Source organism: Chiloscyllium plagiosum, unplaced genomic scaffold, assembly GCF_037043375.1.
Source record: "Chiloscyllium plagiosum isolate Xiang-an unplaced genomic scaffold, Cpla_swu_hap1 HiC_scaffold_23, whole genome shotgun sequence".
NCBI classification, from domain to species: domain Eukaryota; kingdom Metazoa; phylum Chordata; class Chondrichthyes; order Orectolobiformes; family Hemiscylliidae; genus Chiloscyllium; species Chiloscyllium plagiosum.
The window spans coordinates 45,184,225-45,202,348 of NW_028270161.1; the positions used below are offsets into that span (position 1 = coordinate 45,184,225).

Here is an 18,124-nt window from a genome sequence, read left to right on the forward strand (position 1 = left end):
TACTCAGTGTATCTTTTTTTACACTTGTCTTATTGAGATTGAAGAGGTTACTAATAAATAGAACATGGTTTTGCATGTGAATACGCACATGTTTTTATTTAACAAAAGGAAACCTTGTTATTTCTTGTTTCATTTTAATCACAGCCAAATAGTGAAGGCAATACATCTAGGATTAAATTCAATTGCAACACAAAAACTAAATTGTGGAATGTGTCTGCAATCCAGTCAAGCACCGTGAGACATAATAGCCAGCCACAGAATATAATTCTTGCACAGAACTTCTGGCTGTCATTCCTCTTAGTAAATCTCCTTTTAAGAATTTACCCCAGTGACTGAAGATCAGCAGCAAACACTGCATATATTTATAGCTCAGCAAGATATTTTTAGAAATTCCCATTTATGTTGATGAGCCACAAGCAGTCCTTTAGCAGGAATTTTCTGACCTTGATGAATTGATCACTATAATAATAAGTACCACGTCTACAAGTTGATTATTGTGTTGGAGCCTTGTTGCTTAAGGGCAGATGCTGAAATAGACTTGTACCATATTTAATATACTTACAACGTTAGATAAAGATGTACAAAATTACATGGTGTCCACTTGAACTGAGCAGCTACACGGCAGTTCGAAAGATCTGTCAGTTGCAATGGAAATTGTCGCTATTTACATTTCTTCAATATTGACAGAAATCCCAGTATGCAGCATTCCTTCTGTGCAGATTCTATTTTAAGTCAAGCTTACAGAGTGCACATAAGCATGAGGAACACAGTAATCCAAGACCACGTGATGTCATGGGTTGCAATGGTGTTTTGTGTTCTATTTTCAGATACCCATTACAGCCAGAACCTTGAATGAGAATCTATAGCTAAAATGTCACACATTTTGCAAATTATACCCAATGGAGTCTGGCAACTTCACATCGATAAGATCTGCTGACCATGCCAAAAAGCTATTGAAATGAAATTATTTTGTAAGTATTTTAAAACCTTTAACAAGTTAGAATTGTTTTAATTATCCATTTAGGGAATACTGCAAACAGGGGCACCAGCTTGTACTGAATATTGTGTACAAAAATATATGCAACTGTGGTAATGGCCCTTATTTTAAAAGAAGTTCATTGATGTCAGAATGGATATCTTTTCTCCCTGTGTTACTTTATTTTGCCATGATAAGCAGATTGCAAATGTTAATTACTTTGAATTAAATTTATGTTTGTTCTTTAAGCAATTTGTCAATGGAGTTTTCAAAAGTTCAGATGTGCAGTGCAACTAAGAGCTTTTTAATAGTTACAACATAACAACAATGTGGTATTGTCAAAAATTGCTTCTGTTTTTCTATGTTTGAATCCCCTCTTGTTTCTAATTGTACTTTCCAGTTAGGTTATGTGGTACAAAAGGCACAAAGTAAATGTTCAATACAAGTTTTTTTAATCCATAGGACACATCTTTAAAAAAATTTACTTGTGAAATGTTGCTGACCAGCATTTATTGCCCTTCCTGATTAGCGCTTGAGAAGATGGTGATGAATTGCCTTTTTGAACCATTGCTGAACACAGACCTTGGAGTGCAGGCTCATAGTTCCTTGAAAGTAGAGTCGCAGGTAGATAGGATAGTGAAGAAAGTGTTTGGTATGCTTTCCTTTGTTGGTCAGAGTATTGAGTAAGGAGTTGGGAGGTCATGTTGCAGCTGTTCAGGACATTGGTTAGACCACTGTTGGAATATTGCGTGCAATTCTGGTCTTCCTTCTATCGGAAAGATGTTGTGAAACTTGAAAGGGTTCAGAAAAGTCTACAAGGATATTGTCAGGGTTGGAGGGTTTGAGCTATAGGGAGAGGCTGAATAGGCTGGGACTGTTTTCCCTGGAGCGTTGGAGACTGAGGGGTAACCTTACAGAGGTTTATAAAATCATGAGCAGCACGGATAAATAGACAAAGTCTTTTCCCTGGGGTGGGGAAGTCCAAAACTCGAGGGCATAAGTGCATAAGTTTAGGGTAAGAGGAGAAAGATATAAAAGGACCTAAGGGGCAACCTTTTCACACAGAGGGTGGTGCGTGTATAGAATGAGCTGCCAGAGGAAGTGGTGGAGGCTTGTACAATTACAGCATTTAAAATGCATCTGGATGGGTATATGAATAGGAAGGGTTTAGAGGGATATGGGCTAAGTGCTGGCAAATATAACTAGATTAGGTTAGGATATCAGGTTGCATGGACAAGTTGGACTGAAGGGTCTGTTTCTGTGTTGTACATGTCTATGACTCTCAGTCCATGTGCTTTAAGTAAAACCACAATGCACTTAGGGAGGAAATTCCACCATTTTCACTCAGCGATTGTGAAGGAATGGCGATATATTTCCAAGTCAGGAGTAGCTTGAAGGAGAACTTGCAGGTGGTGATGTGTCCATGTTTGTCCTGTTCTTGTCTTTCCAGATTGAAGTAATTATGGGTTTGGAAAGTGCTGTCTAAGAAGTTTTGGTGATTTTCTGCAGTGCATCTTGTATGTCAGTGGCAGCGAGAGTGGATGCGGTACCAATCAAGCGGGCTGCTTTGGCCTGGATGGTGTCAAGTTTCTTGAGTGCTATTGGTGCTGCACCCATCCAGGCAAGTGCGTATGAGACAAGTCTAGTTGAGTTTCTGGTCAATGGTAACTCCCAGGATGTTGATAGCTGGGGAACTCAGTGCTGGTAATGTCATTGCATGCCCAGGATGGTGATTAGTTTGTTTCTTTTTGGAGATGTTTGTTGCCTGGCATTTGCATGGTGTGAATGTTACTTGCAACTTGTCAGCCCAAGCCTGAATATTGTCCAGTTCTTGTTGCATTTGAACAAGGACTGTTTAAGCATCTGAGCAGTTGCAAATGCTGCTGAATATTATGCAATCATCAGCGAACATCCATCTTTCTGACCTTATGATGGAGAGAAGATCATTGCTGAAGCAACTGAAAGTGGTTGGCCTGGGACACTACCCCGAGGAACTCCTGCAGAGAGATGTCCTGGAACTGAAATGACTGACCTCTGACAACCACGACCATCTTCCTGTGTGTCAGGTCTGATTCTAACCAATGGAGAGTGTGATTCCAGATTTGTTCAGGCTCCTTGATGCCACACTTGGTCAAATGCAGTGTTGATGTCCAGGTCTGTCACTTTCCTCTCACCTCTGGAATTCAGCTGTTTTGTCCAAATTTGAACCAAAGCTGTAATGAGGTCAGGAGATGAGTGGCCCTAGTGGAACGCAAACTGGGCATCACTAAGCAGATTATTGCTGAGTAGAAGCTATTTGAAAGCACTGTTGATGACATCTTCCATCATTTTACTGATGATTGAGAATGGACTGATGGGTAGTAATTGGTCAGGTTGGATTTTGACTTGTTTTTTTTGAGGAGAAAGTGAGGTCTGCAGATGCTGGAGATCAAAGTTGAAACTTTATTGCTGGAACAGCACAGCAGGTCAGGCAGCATCCAGGGAACAGGAGATTCGACGTTTCGGGCACAGGCCCTTCTTCAGGAATCATTCCTGAAGAAGGGCCTGTGCCCGAAACGTCGAATCTCCTGTTCCCTGGATGCTGCCTGACCTGCTGTGCTGTTCCAGCAATAAAGTTTCAACTTGTTTTTTTTGCAATCAGATCATACCTGGGCAATGTTCCCCATTGTTGGGTGGAAGCCAGTGATGTAGCTGTACTGGAAGAGTTTAGCTTGGGGAGCAGCAAGTTCTGAACCACAAGACTTCAGTATTATTAACAGAATGTTGCCAGGGCTCACAGCCTTTGCAGTATCCAGTGACTCCAAGCATTTTTTGATGTTCCATGGAGTGAATTGAATTAACTGAAGACTGGTATCTGTGATGCTGGGGACCAGTGGCAGAGGCTGAGGTGGATCATCGGCGTGGCTCTTCTGGCTGAAGATTGCTGCAAATGTTTCAGCCTTATCTTTTGCACTGATATGCTGGGCTCTTCCATCATTGTGGATGGGGCATTTGTGGAACCTCCTCCCCCAATGAGTTGTTTAATTATCCGTGACCATTATGAATGGATATGGCTGGAGTGCAGAGCTTAGATCTAGTCCATTGGTTGTGGGATCGCTTAGTTCTGTCTATCTCTTGCTGCTTGTGCTGTTTGGCATGCAGTTAACTTGACCAGGTTGTCAGCACATTGTAAGGTACGCCTGGTGCTGTGCCTGGCATACCCTCCTGCATTCTTCATTTATTTCACCTGAGCTATTTTGTGCGGAAGGAAAGGTTATGCAAACTTACTGTCTGATACCTGGATAAATCTAAACCACAAAAGCATGCACGGTTGAACATTCCACATCACAGAGCCTCAGTCATTTTTGTTCTTAACATACTATTACCTTGCTACAGCCCAAGAGGCATTAAACTGAGTTATAGCAGATTATGTTTGAATAAGATGTCAAAAAAATTGAAAACTAAACTCCAATCCCAACATGCCCCCTCTTGTGTTTCACAGAACAATGACAATGGGCAAGCAGTTATCCTACCGCCAGCAGATGGTTGCCAATTTCGATACGCTATTGAGATTGGCAACCTCGCACTTGATCTGCATTGCAGGTGTGACAGCAAGAGGTTTGGTTTCCCAGTCTCTGCAAATCCAGGAACTGAAGTGAGGTGAGGGTGGCCATTTGAAGGAGTTTGATGTTTTCAGAGCACTGGAGTTGTGAATCAAGAGCAGCTTCTGTGTTTCCCCCTTTGTCCATTGAGCATATCCTGATCACACCATCCTCGCTCAGTGCACTTCCCACCCCAAAATATGTGAAACCCAATAGAGTTAGTGATCAGACTCAGCATTTGGGTAAAATGTGTAATGACTAATGCATTTCAGTTTTCCAGAATGTTGCTTTTGTATCGGTTTTACAGGCATTTCTTTCTTCACTTAGAGCTTTAGTCTCCTGAATCATACTCATCACTATTGCTTAACCCTTTCCAATGTATGAGCAGGAGAAAGTGAGGACTGAAGATGCTGGAGATCAGAGCTGAAAATGTGTTGCTGGAAAAGTGCAGCAGGTCAGGCAGCATCCATGGAGCAGGAGAATCGACGTTTCAGGCATGAGCCCTTCTTCAGGAATGAGGAGAGTGTGCCAAGCAGGTTAAGATAAAAGGTAGGGAGGAGGGTCTTGGGGGAGGGGTGTTGGAAATGCGATAGGTGGAAGGAGGTCAAGGTGAGGGTGGTAGGCCGGAGTGGGGTGGGGGCGGAGAGGTCAGGAAGAAGATTGCAGGTTAGGAAGGCGGTGCTGAGTTCGAGGGATTTGACTGAGACAAGGTGGGGGGAGGGGAAATGAGGAAACTGGAGAAATCTGAGTTCATCCCTTGTGCTTGGAGGGTTCCTAGATGGAAGATGAGGTGCTCTTCCTCCAACCATCGTGTTGCTATGGTCTGGCGATGGAGGAGTCCAAGGACCTGCATGTCCTTGGTGGAGTGGGAGTGGGAGGGGGAGTTGAAGTGTTGAGCCACGGGGTGGTTGGGTTGGTTGGTCCGGGTGTCTCAGAGGTGTTCTCTGAAACGTTCCGCAAGTAGGCTGCCTATCGCCCCAATATAAAGGAGGCCACATCGGGTGCAGTGGATGCAATAAATGATGTGTGTGGAGGTGCAGGTGAATTTGCGGATATGGTTCGACTACCTTTCCACTGACACCCTCCTTCGACTACCCTTCCACTGACACCCTCCTTCGACTTCCTTTCCCGCCGTACCAACCAGTACCCTTCCACTGACACTCTCCTTCGACTTCCTTTCCCACTGTACCAACCAGTACCCTTCCACTGACACCCTCCTTCGACTTCCTTTCCCACCGTACCAACCAGTACCCTTCCACTGACACCCTTCTTCGACTGACTGAATTGGTCCTCACCTTGAACAACTTCACTTTCCAATCCTCCCACTTCCTTCAAACCAAAGGAGTAGCCATGGGCACCCGCATGGGCGCCAGCTCTGCCTGCCTCTTCGTAGGATATGTGGAACAGTCCATCTTCCGCAGCTACACTGGCACCACCCCCCGCCTTTTCCTCCGCTACATCAATGACTGTATCAGCGATGCCTCGTGCTCCCACGAGGAGATTGAACAGTTCATCCACTTTACCAACACCTTCCACCCCGACCTCAAATTCACCTGGACCGTCTCAGACTCTTCCCTCCCCTTCCTAGACCTTTCCATTTCTATCTCGGGCGACCAAATCAACACAGACATTTACTATAAACCGACCGACTCCCACAGCTACCTGGACTACACCTCCTTCCACCCTGCCCCCTGTAAGAACACCATCCCATATTCCCAATTCCTTCGTCTCCGCCGCATCTGCTCCCAGGAGGATCAGTTCCAATACCGTACAACGGAGATGGCCTCCTTCTTCAAAGACCGCAATTTCCCCCCCGACGTGATCGACGATGCCCTCCACTTCATCTCCTCCACTTCCCGCTGCTCTGCCCTTGAGCCCCGCCCCTCCAACCGCCACCAGGACAGAACCCCACTGGTCCTCACCTACCACCCCACCAAGCTCCATATACAGCGTATCATCCGCCGTCATTTCCGCCACCTCCAAACGGACCCCACCACCAGGGATATATTTCCCTCCCCTCCCCTATCAGCGTTCCGAAAAGACCACTCCCTCCGTGACTCCCTAGTCAGGTCCACACCCCCCACCAACCCAACCTCCACTCCTGGCACCTTTCCCTGCAACCGCAAGAAATGCAAAACTTGTGCCCACATCTCCCCCCTTACTTCCCTCCAAAGCCCCAAGGGATCCTTCCATATCCACCTCAAATTCACCTGCACCTCCACACACATCAATTATTGCATCTGCTGCACCCGATGTGGCCTCCTCTATACTGGGGAGACAGGCCGCCTACTTGCGGAACGTTTCAGAGAACACCTCTGGGACACCCGGACCAACCAACCCAACCACCCCATGGCTCAACACTTCAACTCCCCCTCCCACTCCTCATTTCCCCTCCCCCCACCTTGTCTCAGTCAAATCCCTCGAACTCAGCACCGCCTTTCTAACCTGCAATCTTCTTCCTGACCTCTCCGCCCCCACCCCCACTCCGGCCTATCACCCTCACCTTGACCTCCTTCCACCTATTGCATTTCCAACACCCCTCCCCCAAGTCCCTCCTCCCTACCTTTTATCTTAGCCTGTTTGGCACACTCTCCTCATTCCTGAAGAAGGGCTCATGCCCGAAACGTCGATTCTCCTGTTCCTTGGATGCTGCCTGACCTGCTGCGCTTTTCCAGCAACACATTTTCAGCAATGTATGAGCACCCTTCTTTTGGGTGCGACTGCATTCCAAATGTGCGATAACCAATGAATTCTAAAGACATACCCTTTCTCAGACTTCTGTTGAAAATACTGGCTGACAGTGACACTTCATTTCTTTGTTTTGCCTCCTACAGATAACCAGTTCTGTTTCTCTGAACTGTTCCAACTGATGACTTGCCCATTTATTGCAGAGATATAAGTATTATTGAGCAAAAGTAGTGGTTTGTGAGTGTACGTGATTTAGGTGCCTGAGCACTCAATAGGTTCAATTCAATGTGATATCTTTGTTTTTTTTAGCATATTTGATACTTCATTTCAATTCTCATCCATTACTGTCAGACAGGTTTAAAAATGGACATCAACTGTATATTCTGGGACACATTTCACAATAATGGCTCTTCCAAACAAACTGGACAGTAATGATTCTTTTTTACCGTGGCCAAGGAAACAGTAATATGTAGGTTTAGGGTCCACAGTCATTTCAAGTCAGTGGTTTCTTATGAATTAACAGAAACAAATTTGCATTTATATAGCCTTTTCAGTGTATTTAACCACACTAAGGCACTTCACAGGAGCATTATCAAACAATGCTTTACACTGAGCTACTTAAAGTAATATCAGGGAAAATGATCAAAAGCCTTGTCAAAGAGACGTGTTAAAAGTAGCATAAAAAGTGGAGAAATTTAGCAAAAGGAATTCCAGAGTCTAGGGTCTAGAGGGCATGATTGACAACGATGAAGCAATTAAAATCAGGGATGCGCAAGGAATTAACGTATGTAAACTATTCATGAGCGAGCTGAAGTTATTTTTGCTTAAAGACAAAGGCATATTTATCCAGTAGTGAGCAATGGAGGAGACAGACTGATTACCCAGATGTTTTCATCCACAATGATGCTTTCAATCCAAGTGATGCAATTTCTGACTGCAAGAAAAGTCCATTGGTTTGCTTGCATCACTAGTGATACAGTCACTTGATAATAACAAAGCCAGATTTGTGCCTGATTTAATCACTTCTATATTTTCAGACTGGAAAAAGGTTGCCAATTATCTTTCAACAGCTACTTGACAAGTCCAAAGCTAGGGACTCAACAGCAATTCTCAGTTTTCATACCAAGGTTTCTTTGCTGCCATCTTGTGGGTTGAAACAGAAACATTCAAACAATGTTGCTACGCCCAGAAACTGTTTACAATATTAGCAGATGAATATTAATCCACTGAGATATTAGAGAAGAAATACTGAATAAAATGCAAGATTAACAGGTAGACATTTGAATGCCTCCAATGCTTGTAACATTGAAATATTGTAGACGGCTGCTTGGCACATTGATATGGCATTGCTGTGTGCACTATTATGGTGGAGATGTTAACCCATTTAAAGAAAAGCAGGTCAAATCCCACATTAAAATAGCAGACAAGGGAATGTCACATGAATGTGTTAAGTCTTTATTTAATGTAGCAAATATTTTATAAGCTCATATCAATAGTTGAGAATGCATTTTATAATCAATTTTAAACATTCTGAACATTTAGCATGCAGGATGTGTAGTTATAAGTAATACAAATACCAAATACAAAGACAATAATGTATACATTTAAAAATATACCATTTTCAAATTGCATTTGTGGATGGGGGATAAAGCAATGTCTGAGTTGTACCTCATAGTAAAAATATTGATTGGTTTCCTTTTACTCACTGATGTTATACTATATTTGCTTGAAGATTTTCTGATCGTGCTGGTGACAATCTCAAGAAAAGGGCAGAAGAATAAATGAGGTAATTAAGTCACATGCTAACCTTAGCTAGAACTGAAAAAAAAGTTGATATGTTTATTAGTTGAATACTGAAATCCCCAGCAACACATCAGATTTTTCTTCTCAAATTTTTTCAACGACGCCCCTATTTTGACACGGTCACTTTAAATACATGATACATTTTTAACAAGGCTGTAGTAGCAGAAAAGAAACCATAAATGGGAGTGTCCGAATTGATGGTAGCCAGTTCTACAGAAAAAATTGTCATACACTTGAGTGCTACATTAGTGTCACAAATAGGAGATTTACAAAGATACAGTTGGTACTACATTTAATAACTACAGTAGATTTGCAATAACATTTTGGCAGCAAATTGTGGTGACATTTTTGTTTACTTGTTTATATTGAACAAGTTGAAGAACAAAATCTGTTCTGGAAGAAATATGCTGCACCACAACTTTGCACACTCAGGGGCAACATTTTACAGGGAGGCGGATAACACATGAGCTTGACTGACTTACTGTCAGATACAACCATGGCCATTAACAAAGCATGATATCTCTACTTGTAAAATAACAAGCATGAGAGGTAATAACATCATATTTAGATTAAAAGCTCACTCTCAACATTCTTCCAAAAACAATCAAAACAATACTGTTTTGGTTTCTTCATAATCTTTTCTTAGAATACTTAAGCTAATATAGGTATTTTTGCAACAATTTTTTTCAGAAACATAAAATCGACAAAGACAAGGTAGCCTCAAAAATAGAGAGGATTCCTAACAACACTGTTAACAGAGTTGAGCAACTGTATTTATCGCAACATGAGTGATAGATGCAAAGTATCACTTAGATATTAACCACCTTAAAATTGTTAACCAACAAGAACAGCTAGACTAGTTGGGCTTTTAACTGTGTTTCTTTCTGTTGCTGCTACGAGACCAATTGAGTATTTCCAGCATACTTCATTTTATTTTAGATTTCCAGCATCATGGGATATCATAGCAATTACAGAAATGTGGCTCAGAGATGGACAGGACTGGCAACTTAATGTTCCAGGATACAAATGCTATAGAGAGGATAGAAAAGGGGGCAAGAGAAGAGGGGGAGTGACATTTTTAATAAGGGATAGCATTACTGCTGTACTTAAGGAGGATATTCCTGGGAATACATCGAGGGAAGCTATTTGGGTGGAATTGAGAAGTAAGAAAGGGGTGATCGCCTTATTGGGATTGTATTATAGACGCCCTAATAGGCACCAGGAAATTTAGGAACAAATTTGTAAGGAGGTTTCAGTTATCTGTAAGAATAATATAGTGGTTATGGTAGGGGATTTTAACTTTCCAAATATAGACTGGGACTGCCATATTGTTAAAGGTTTAGATGGAGAGGAATTTGTTAAATATGTACAAGAAAATTTTCTGATTCAACATGTGGATTTACCTTTGAGAGAAGGTACAAAACTTGACCTACTCTTGGGAAATAAGGCAGGGCAAGTGACTGAGGTGTCAGTGGGGACCACTTTGGGGCCAGCAGCCATAATTCTATTAGTTTTAAAATAGTGATGGAAAAGGATAGACCAGATCTAAAAGTTGAAGTTCTAAATTGGAGGAAGGCTAATTTTGACGGTATTGGGAAAAAAACTTTCGAAAGCTGACTGAGGGACAGATGTTCGCAGGTAAGGGGACAACTCGAAATTGGGAAGTGTTCAAAAATGAGATAACAAGAGTCCAGAGACAGACTGAAAGGAAAGGCTGGTAGGTTTTGGGATTGCTGGATGGCTAGATAAGTTCAGGTTTTTGTTAAGAAAGAGAACGAAGCATATGTCAGGGATAGACATGAGAGATCGAGTGAATCCTGAGAAGCGTATAAAGGCAGTAGGTGTATACTTAAGACGGAAATCAGGAGGGCATAAAGGGGACATGAGATAGCTTTGGAAAGTAGGGTTAAGGAGAATCCAAAGAGGTTTTATAAATACATTAAGGACAAGATTGTACTAGGAATAGAATGGGATCAGCAAGGCAGCCTATGTGTTGAGCAATTAAATGAGTATTTTGCATCAGTGTTTACTGTGGAGAAGGACATGGAAGATATAGAATGTGGAGAAATAGATGGTGACATCTTGAAAAATGTCCACATTACAGAGGAAGAGGTGCTGCATGTCTTAAAATACATAAATGTAGATAAATCCCCAGGACCTGATCAGGTGTACCCTAGAATTCTGTGGGAAGTTAGGGGAGTGATTGCTGGACCATATTGCTGAGATATTTGTATCATCGATAGTCACAGGAGATGCTGGAAGACTGGAGGTTGGCTAACATGGTGCCACAATTTGAGAAAGGTGGTAAGGAAAAGCCAGGGAACTATAGACCAGTGAGCCTGACATCGGTGGTAGGCAAGTTGTTGGAGGGACTCCTGAGGGACAGGATTTACATGTAGTTGGAAGGGCAAGGACTGAGTAGGGATGGTCATCATGGCTTTGTGTTTGGGAAATCATGTCTCACGTTACTTCTTCAAAAAACTCAATCAAGTTCGAAGAGGATTGATGAGGGCAGAGTGGTGGACGTGATCGAGATGGACTTCAGTAAGGCATTCAACAAGATTCTTCATGGTAGACTGATTAGCAAGGTTACATCTTGAGGAATACAGGGAGAACTAACCATTTGGATACAGAACTGGCTTGAAGGTAGAGGGTGTTAATTAATTAATTAGAGGGTGTTAGTGGAGGGTTGCTTTTCAGATTGGAAACCTAAAGACCAGTGGTGTGCCACAAGGATAGGTGCTGGGTCCAATGTTTTTCGTCATTTATATAATTTATATTTGATGTGAACATAGGAGGTGTAGTTGGTAAGTTTGCAGATGACACCAAAATTGGAAATGTAGTGGACAATAAAGAAGGTTACCTCAGTACAACGGGATTATGATCAGGTGGGCCAATGGGCTGAGGAATGGCAGATGGAGTTTAATTTAGATAAATGTGAGGTGCTGTATTTTGGAAAAGCAAATCAGAACAGGACTTACATACTTAATGCTAAGGTCCTGGGGAGCGCTGCTAAACAAAGAGACCTTGGCATAGTTACTTGAAAGTGGAGTCGCAGGTAGATAGGATAGTGAAGAAGGTGTTTGGTATGCTTTCCTTTATTGGTCAGAGCATTGAGTGTAGGAGTTGGGAGTATTGTTGTGGCTGTACAGGACATTGGTTAGGCTACTTTTGGAATATTGTGTGCAATTCTGGTCTCCTTCCTATCGGAAAGATGTTGTGAAACTTGAAAGGGTTCAGAAACGACTTACAAGGATGTTGCCAGGGTTGGAGGATTTAAGCTAGAGGGGAAGGCTGAATTTGTAGAGACTGTTTTCCCTGGAGTGTCAAGGGGTGACCTTATAGAGTTTTATAAAATCATGAAGGGCATGGCCAGGATAAGTAGACAAGATCTTTTCCACTGGGATGGGGAGGGGTAGGATTCCAGAACTAGAGGGCAAGATGTACGCTGAGAGGGAACAGATTTAAAAGGGACCTAAGGGGCAATGTTTTCACGCAGAGGGTGGTGCATATGTGGAGTGAGCTGTCACAGGAAGTGGTGGAGGCTAGTATAATTACAACATTTAAAAGGCATCTGAATGGGTATATGAATAGGAAGAGTTTAGAGGGATATGGGCCAAGTGCTGGCAAATGGGACTAGATTAGGTTATGATATCTGGTTGGCATGGACGAGTTGGACCAAAGGGTCTGTTTCCGTGCTGTATATCTCTATGACTCCCTGATTCTATCTGCTTCATTAGTTTACATTGCTATGCATCCCACACTTCTGGAAGTGTTACAAGCCATTGGAAAAAGAGTCTCGCTATTCCTGGGTTGCAGCAAATGCTCGGATTTTATTTTATTTTATTTGCACAGTGCTCCATTTTACTTGAATTTCGGACCAACATTGATAGAAAACTCTGGACTGAACAACAATCATTATTTATTTGAATTAATTAGACTGCAGCTGCAGGTAAACAGATTTAACCCAATGGTATATAACACTACTAAATAAAACTCTAATCTCCTTATGAGCTCCCCTCACACACACAACAAAAAGAGAAGTAGGAAAAATAGATTATCAGCAGGTCAGGTCATGGTCTTTGCTTCTGCTTCTGAAGTTGAGATGATCCTTCTTCATCTGATCAGGCCCTTGGTGTTCAGTTCTACTTTGAAAAACCACCACTGATTTGTTAGAATTACAGAGTGATTGATTCACTAAGGAAATCTCTCTGATTTATCCATTCAAAAGTCACATCTTGCTGCAGTTCTGCAGGAAAGGTAACCACATTTTTCAAGTTCAAATTGAGTTTTTTTATTGCAGTGAACAGGGAGCTTCTGCTGGGGAGAACAATAGCACACCTTCCTGTGTGTCTCTCTCTCAATGTGTCCATGTCTGTGCAACCTGTTCAATTGGCTGCGAATCGATCAGCTTCACCTTTAAACAGCTCCTCATCAGCTGACAGGCTGTACATTTCAGGAACCCACAAGCACAAAACAGGGTTTACAAAAGGTATCAAATTTCTTGCTGTGAAATTATGCAGGCATCCTTGTAAGGGATAGGATTTATGAACATCTGGATAGGAATAATGTGATCAAGGATAGTCAGCATGGTTTTGTGAAGGGCAGGTAGTGCCTCACAAACCTTATTGAATTCTTTGAGAAGGTGACTAAGGAGGTGGATGAGGGGAAAGCGGTAGATGTGGTGTATATGGATTTTAGTAAGGCATTTGATAAGGTTCCCCATGGTAGACTACTGCAAAAAATACGGAGGTATGGCATTGAGGGTGAGTTGGAGGGTTGGATTAGGAGTTGGCTGGCTGGAAGAAGACAGAGGGTAGTAATTGATGGTAAAGGTTCATCTTGGAGTGCCGTCACTAGTGGTGTTCCGCAAGGATCTGTTTTGGGACCATTGCTGTTTGTCATTTTTATAAATGACCTGGAGGAGGGGTTAGAAGGTTGGGTGAGCAAGTTTGCGGATGATACGAAAGTCGGAGGAGTTGTAGACAGTGAGGAAGGATGTGGCAGGTTACAGCGGGATATAGATAAGCTGCAGAGCTGGGCAGAAAGGTGGCAAATGGAGTTCAATGTAGCTAAGTGTGAGGTGATTCACTTTGGTAAGAGTAACAAAAAGATGGGGTACTGGGCTAATGGTCGGATACTTGGTAGTGTGGATGAGCAGAGGGATCTTGGTGTCCATGTAAACAGATCTTTGAAAGTTGCCACCCAGGTAAATAGTGCGGTGAAGAAGGCATATGGCGTACTGGCTTTTATTGGTAGAGGAATTGAGTTCCGGAGGACTGAGGTCATGTTGCAGTTGTATAAGATTCTGGTGCGGCCACATCTGGAGTATTGTGTGCAGTTTTGGTCGCCATACTATAGGAAGGATGTGGAGGCACTGGAACGGATGCAGAGGAGGTTTACCAGGATGTTGCCTGGTATGGTAGGAAGATCGTATGAGGAAAGGCTGAGGCACTTGGGGTTGTTTTCATTGGAGAAAAGAAGGTTTGGGGGTGACTTGATAGAGGTGTACAAGATGATTAGGGGTTTAGATAGGGTTGACAGTGAGAATCTTTTTCCATGTATGGAGTCAGCTATAACAAGGGGGCATAGCTTTAAATTAAGGGGGGGTTAGGTATAGGACAGATGTTAGGGGTAGGTTCTTTACTCAGCGAGTCGTGAGTTCATGGAATGCCATACCAGTAGCAGTGGTGGACTCTCCCTCATTATGGGCATTTAAGCGGGCATTGGATAGGCATATGGAGGATAGTGGGCTAGTGTAGGTTAGGTGGGCTTGGATCGGCGCAACATCGAGGGCCGAAGGGCCTGTACTGCGCTGTATTCTTCTATGTTCTATGTTTTATAAATCCCTGTTTTTAACAATAGTTCTTTCTCATTGCAGCCACAGTTTATAATGACAGTTTATAAAGAGACATGATCCTTACAATCTTCAATTTTTAAGGAAAGAAATGCCATTTTGTAAAATGCATTCCATTATAAATATTTGCATCGATTCACTCTTCTTCTCCATTTTAAAAAATGTACACAATCTTAGAATTTCTGAAGTTTTAACTTATTCTAACATTTTATATTTGGCATAATGTATCTGCAATTATATTTTCTATCTGTAAATATGAACATTTTTACATTAGATGGTTGTTACAAACAGCTCCATCTGAATAGTCTCACATTCTGTTTCTTAAACTTTTCATTAAGGTTTGTGGATTATGTTGAGCATTAACAAGTGTTTTCTTGTGTGATATAGACTGCAAAGTGTTGAAGAGTTAATAACAAACCCAAAGTCTCTGTTCTGTGGTAGAGTACTACTTCTGATACTGGTTTAGTTTCTTAGAGGAATACCTCACTTCTGTATTCCTGACTTATCACCCTGTGTCCAGACTGAGCTGCTCTCAAATCAGTAGCATTAATTGTAATTTTGAAAGATTTGGAAAAATGAGGGGTGACTAACATTAGTTCATTTATTATAATTGTTTTCAGTTACTCAAAGTCTGCTCAGCATGCTGCTGATAATATTATTTTTGCTTGTTTGCTTAATAAATTTGTTAAAGGTACAGCTATCATACTGAAATAATACAGAAATCTCAGGTAAAATCCATACATTCCTCAAATCTTAATGATTTCTAATTCTATTAAAGCCTTCACTTTCACTGTCCTTGGCAGCATGTCTCAAGTAGGTCACTCCTGCTTTTGCAAATCCACTTTTGGCTAAATTTATCACTAACTAAGTGTTCAACTTGTTTTATGTGCTGATCCAAATGCTTCTATAAACCACAATATCATCCAAATACATGAAGTAGTTACGAACTTCAGCTACGACTTGATTCGTGACCCACTGGAATATAGTTGGATGTTCTATAACCCAAATGGCATCACCCAACAATGGTATAACCTATTTGCTGTAATAAAAGTGGAAGTTTCTTTAGCCCTTGATGTTAGTACTTCTTCAATAGATCAATCTTAGAAAGGAATGAGGCACTGCCAACTCTATCATTGCAGATTTCCAATCATGGAATTGAGCACAAGTCTATTCTCATGACCATGTTCACCTTCCTATTATCTAAACAAAGTCTATTTGATCCATCTGCTTTAGGAACTAATACTACTGGAGAATTCCAGCTGCTTTGGCATTAGATTCAATCAAGTGATTTAGCAGCATGTACTGAATCTGTGATTCCACCTGAACTAGTTTTTTCTCATCTCAAACCCGAATGATTCAATTTTATTGGTTCTGATTCTCCTAGGCCCACATCATTCCTAGCTAATGTAATACATCCAGGTGTCTTTCTACAGATTATTTTATATTTTCCCAGTAGTCTTACCATGTCCTGCTATTATCCTTTCGCTTCTGGAATCGGGTGATTGGGCCATGTTCAAACAGTCCGCAGGTACCTTGGATGAGTACGCCACCACCATCACAGACTCTATTAGCAAGTGTGTTGAGGACTGCATACCGAGGAAGTCAATCCGGGTGTTCCCCAATAGGAAACCCTGGATGAATCAGGACATACAGAAAATGCTGAAAATCAGGCGTAAGCCTTCAGATCAGAAGACCCACTCAAATATAAGGAATCCGAGTATGACCTTTACAGAGCCATTAAGACAGACAAGGACCAATACTGATCCAAGCCAGAGACCCAGACAGACACCCGGTGACTATGGCAAAGACTGAATGACATCACAGGTTCTAAAAAGAAAGAGTGCAAAATAGCAAACGATGATACATCCTTACCACATCGTCTCAATGCCTCCTATGCTCATTTTGAGCAGAATGTTGGCAGAGAGGTAACACCTATTCCAACCAATCCTGCTGAATCTATCCCAACAGCCAGTGCATCAGAGCTCAGATCAGTTTTCCCTCATGTGAATCCAAGGAAAGTAATGGGACCAGATGGTGTACAAGGCCATATACTCAGAGCATGTACAGATCAACTGGCAGAGGTCTTCTTGGACATCTTCAACCTTTCCTTGCAGCAGGCCACTGTCCCTGCCTGTTTCAAGAGCACCAACATCATCCCTGTGCCTAAGAAGGCTCATGCAGCATGTCTCAATGACTACCGCCCAGTGGCCCTAACTTCGGTGGTCATGAAATGCTTTGAAAGGTTGATCATGGCATTAATCAACTCCAGGCTCCCGACTACTCTTGGCCCACTCCAATTTGCCTATTGGACCAACAAATCCACGTCAGATGCCACATCACTTGCCTTCACTACTCTCTAGAACATCTTGACACCGAGAACAGCTACGTAAGAATCCTACTCATTGACTACAGTCCAGCCTTCAACACTATCACCCCCTCAAGACTGATTACTAAACTTAGTGATCTCGGACTAAGCTCCACGCTGCAAATGGATCCTCAGTTTCCTTACCCATAGGCTACAATCAGTGAAGACTGGGGACAATATTTCATCCTCACTAACACTCAACACTGGAGCTGCCCAGGGGTGGAATGAATGGAGACTGTCAAGCTCCTGGGAATGGTCATCTATAACAAGCTTTCTTGGACTCTTATGTAGATGTACTGGTTACAATGGCCCAACAATGTCTCTTCTTGCTCAGGCAGTTGAGGAAATTTGGCATGACTGTGAATACCCTTGCCAACTTTTATAGGTGCGCCATTAAGAGCATTCTGTCTGAATGTATTACTACCTGGTGTGGCAACTATACCATTCAAGATTGGAGATGGTTACAGACAGTGGTGAACTCGGCCCAGACAATCTCAAAGGCCAACCTCCCATTTATAGAATCCATCTACCAAGTCCGCTGTCAAGGAAAGGCCGCCAGCATTTTTAAAGATTCATCCCATCCTGGCAATGTTTTCCTACAACCTCTACCATCGGGGAGAAGGTACAGAAGCCTGAACACATGCACCAGCCAGTTTCGCAACAGTTTCTACCCTACTATTATTAGAATATTGAATGGACTCACAAACTCTTAACATTTGCCTGAATCTAAGTTTTTTGATTTGGCGCTGTTTACCTATTATTTATTGGTCAATGCTACTTAACTCTGTGATCTGCCTGTATTGCTCACAAGACAAAACATTTCGCTGTGCCTTCGGTACACGTGACAATAAATT

General features: G+C 42.3%; 1 long non-coding RNA gene across 1 annotated transcript in view; it reads left to right on the top strand.

Moving 5' to 3' along the window:
* The first annotated feature begins 833 nt into the window (after positions 1 to 833).
* LOC148145885 (uncharacterized) overlaps positions 834 to 18,124 on the top strand; it is an 87,485-nt gene continuing 70,194 nt past the window's right edge. Inside the window, exon 1 of the long non-coding RNA XR_015761221.1 lies at positions 834 to 971. This is a non-coding gene — a long non-coding RNA (uncharacterized LOC148145885). The remainder of the gene's footprint in view (positions 972 to 18,124) is intronic.